The sequence below is a fragment of the Littorina saxatilis genome, linkage group LG12 (genome assembly GCF_037325665.1).
Source record: "Littorina saxatilis isolate snail1 linkage group LG12, US_GU_Lsax_2.0, whole genome shotgun sequence".
Classification (NCBI taxonomy): domain Eukaryota; kingdom Metazoa; phylum Mollusca; class Gastropoda; order Littorinimorpha; family Littorinidae; genus Littorina; species Littorina saxatilis.
The window spans coordinates 55553948-55558490 of record NC_090256.1 but is presented as its reverse complement, the minus strand read 5'-3'; positions in this window follow the sequence as shown (position 1 = coordinate 55558490).

The window sequence follows — 4543 nt, the reverse complement described above, 5'->3', positions numbered from 1 at the left end:
TGTAGACGACCACCTTTAACTCTGTTTAACACCGTTGTTCAGCAACTTGACAAAGCAAAATCTCATTCTAGAATCTGATTCATTGACTTTCGAATGCATTCAATACCATTGAGCCATATGCTCTACTTGAGCGCCCGATTGACTTGCAAGTTAACCTAGTCTTGATTTTGTGAATTAAGGACCTTCTCATGCAGTGGCAGACCACAATGCGTCAGTGTTAACGGTTACTTTTCAAAAAAGGGTGCTGAACACAAAGCCGGTGTAAGCACGAGCAAAATTACTCCCCACAACAGGTGTACTCCGGTGTAAAAATGTCGTACGAAAATTGTACTCCCCTTACAAAAAAAAGTACTCCCCCAAAACACGAAGAAATTACTCCCAACGACAGGTGTACTCCGAGTACAAATTTCGTTCAAAAATGTCACTCCCCTCACACAAAAAGTACTCACCCCCAGCACAAGCGAATTACTTCCCACAAAAGATGTACTCCCGAGTAGTAATTTCGAGCGACAATATTACTCCCCTTACACTATTTGCAAGAAATTATGACTCCCTTTAAAAAAAAATCCCCTTTTTACGAAGAATATACTACATGTACCAGCTTTTTTGCAGCAGACAATTACTGCAAAATAGCGCCAACAGCAATAGTTACTGTCATCAATGTGAAAGTAAATAAATTAATTATCACAGATATTGATAAATATCACTCCAAATTACAAAACCACACTGAGATAATTACAACTATCATTTAAGCACGTCTCAGCGTACAGTTTGTAAAGTGAACCAAAAGTGGTAATTACTCGTGTCAAATTTTGAATCTACAAAAATATCAGTGCATAAATTTGATTCGTCTATAATGAAGCTCAAACACAGGATCTACTTGTAAGTTTTGATATCATAATGTTTTCATATAGACTGGAAATTGAGAATTATAAATTGAGACGAGGGTTGTGGCCAAAGGAGCTTGTATCAAAGCGCCGGTGGGTCTATAGCTGCTTTATCCTGCCTGTATTATTACCACAATTCCCAATTGATACAAGCTCCTGTGGTTGTGGTGTATGAGAGTGTGCATGAGTGTGTGTGTGTGTGTGTCTGTGTGCGTGCGAGTGTGTGTGTGAGTGTGTGTGTGTGTGTGTGTGTGTGTGTGTGTGAGTGCGTGCATGCCTGCATGCGTGGGTGCGTGCGTGCGTGTGTGTGTGTGTGTGTGTGTGCGTGTGTGTGTGTGAGTGCGTGCGTGCGTGCATGCTTGCAAGCGTGGGTGCGTGCGTGCGTGTGTGTGTGTGTGTAGAGCGATTCCCGGAAAACTACTCGGAAGATCTTCATGAAACTTTACAAACACATTCAAGATGATATCGCCGGACATTTTGTCTTCATTTTTTTCAATAAATGTCTTTAATAATCCATCTTTTCAAAATAATTCAGGCGGCACTGTTATGACCTCATGGTTTTAAACAAACAAGCAAACAAATAAGCACAAACAAACAAACAAACAAACAAACAAACAAGCAAACAAACAAACAAACAAACAAACAAACAAACAAACACATAAACTGACTAACTAACAACTTACAAAACCAAACTAACCAACAAACAAACAACACCCCCAATAGCAACGTGAGAAACTGAGAACAAAATAACCAAAATAAACAACCAAACAGACAAACAATTTCAAGAATAACCAGAAGAGTTACATTTTTGGACAGTAAAATGTTGGTGGAGTGAAATGTTCATACTGGGAGTGTTTTGTTCGTACGTCGTACAAGAGAAAAGTACTCCACGAAATATTTACTTCGGAGTAAAAAATCTCGGTACGATATTCTAGATACACTATCTCTGGATGTTCTTACTCAGAGTAAAATTTTGTGGACTAAAAGTGTCGTGGTGGGAGTAATATTTTCGTTCCTTGAGAAGTTCTTTGCTCGTACGACAGGTGTACTCGGAATTAAAAATGTCGTGACGAGATTGTTCATTCGGAGTACATGTTTCGTGGAGTACTTTTTTTGTGCGTGTCCCGAGTCCAACTTCACGCTACATGACTGTACAGTACTATAATTCGTGTCACAAGCACATGATAATGCAAGCAAACATCAACCTTTAGCCGTCGACACGCGGTGATACACATATGCCCTTTGACCTTTTCTACGAACAAATGGGGGTTATTCCCGGACTAAAAATAGAATACAGAATTGACGGGCGCAATGGCTTGGTGGTAGGACGCCGGCCTCCAAAGCGGAAGGTCGTGGGTTCGAATCCCGGCCGAGCCTGGTTGGTTAAGGTGGAGATTTTTCCGATCTCCCAGGTCAACGTATGTGCAGACCTGCCAGTGCCTTATCCCCCTTCGTGTGTACACGCAAGCACAAGACCAAGTGCACACGGGGAAAAAGATCCTATAATCCATGTCAGAGTTCGGTGGGTTATAGAAACACAAACATACCCAGCATGCTTCCTCCGAAAGCAGCGTATGGCTGCCTAAATGGCGGGGTAAAAACGGTCATACACGTACAAATCCACTCGTGCAAAAACACGAGTGTACGTGGGAGTTTCAGCCCACGAACGCAGAAGAAAAAGAAGAACTTAGAAGAAGAAGAATAGGCCTACATGATTGTGGTATACTTTTCAAGGGCAGTAACGCACTGGGGCAAGATGACCGCCAATATTTCCATCGAAAAAGTATAGTCTGTCCGGGTGGCTAGCGGAGGACGTTTTAAATTATTTAAAAAATATCAAAGCAGCTTAAAAAGAAAAATTGTTCAGGGCGATTAGTACTATCTTTTGTTAAAAGGGTCAAGTGTTATCCTCAATCGTTTTTGCTCTACCCTCGTAGTGATACGATCAAAAACAGATGTCTACTCCGAACGAGCCTCATTTTGAGAAGCACGAAAGTTTAAACGAATATATTAAAATCTGACATTGAGCGTGGGGCTCTTTTCAGGTATAAATGAGAGCGTTTTTTCTCTTGATTTGTGAAAATTTACGTGTTCAGGGCGCAAACTGCAAAAGCTGTCAGAAACAAGTCATTTTAACATAAGATAGTAGGGGAAGGGCTCCTGATGTGGACCACTTTTTATATTTAGTCAAGTTTTGACTAAATATTTTAACATCGAGGGGGAATCGAAACGAGGGTCGTGGTGTATGTGCGTGTGTCTGTGTGTCTGTGTGTCTGTGTGTGTGTGTGTGTAGAGCGATTCAGACTAAACTACTGGACCGATCTTTATGAAATTTGACATGAGAGTTCCTGGGTATGAAATCCCCGAACGTTTTTTTCATTTTTTTGATAAATGTCGTTGATGACGTCATATCCGGCTTTTCGTGAAAGTTGAGGCGGCACTGTCACGCCCTCATTTTTCAACCAAATTGGTTGAAATTTTGGTCAAGTAATCTTCGACGAAGCCCGGACTTCGGTATTGCATTTCAGCTTGGTGGCTTAAAACTTAATTAATGACTTTGGTCATTAAAAATCTGAAAATTGTAAAAAGAAATAAAAATTTATAAAACGATCCAAATTTACGTTTATCTTATTCTCCATCATTTGCTGATTCCAAAAACATATAAATATGTTATATTCGGATTAAAATCAAGCTCTGAAAATTAAATATATAAAAATTATTATCAAATTTTTTTTTTCGAAATCAATTTAAAAACACTTTCATCTTATTCCTTGTCGGTTCCTGATTCCAAAAACATATACATATGATATGTTTGGATTAAAAACACGCTCAGAAAGTTAAAACGAAGAGAGGTACAGAAAAGCGTGCTATCCTTCTCAGCGCAAGTACTACCCCGCTCTTCTTGTCAATTTCACTGCCTTTGCCGTGCGCGGTGGACTGACGATGCTACGGTCTTGCTGCGTTGCATTGCGTTCAGTTTCATTCTGTGAGTTCGACAGCTACTTGACTAAATATTGTATTTTCGCCTTACGCGACTTGTTTTTATTTGATTTCCACATGGATTAGCATGTTGTATGTGCATACACCAGCGTAGAGACGGGCAGACATCACACACACACACACACACACACACACTTACACTCACACACACACACACACACAGTGACATACACATACACATACCCACACCAACACACACACACACACACAGGCGCGCGCGGTCTCATAGGTAGCCTAATACTCGGTGGTTGACCCCGAGTAAGCAGGTCAGTGTCGGTAAACTGGAACAGGAAGAGTTTCCTCTCAGACATCAAAGGAGACCGTGCAATAGGTAAAACTTACTCATTGGCAAGTATGGGTCATTGACCCGAGGTCTCTGTTGGTGAGCACACTATCACAGAATATGCACTGACACAGCAATTCATTATTGAGTTGTCGTACTAACTGCCCCTACTCAACCCCTCCCACCATTTTTCTCTCAGCCCCCCCCCCCCCCCTTCCTACTTCGAGGGCAGTCTTTCAATTGTGACAGCAATAGGTGAGAAGATGACAGCCATAGGCCACTAGACTTGCACGTACTACTGACTACAGACTACCACCCCTGACTCTTGATGCGTGACTAATGGCGTGCGTGTTCTGCGTGTGCTCGGTAATTA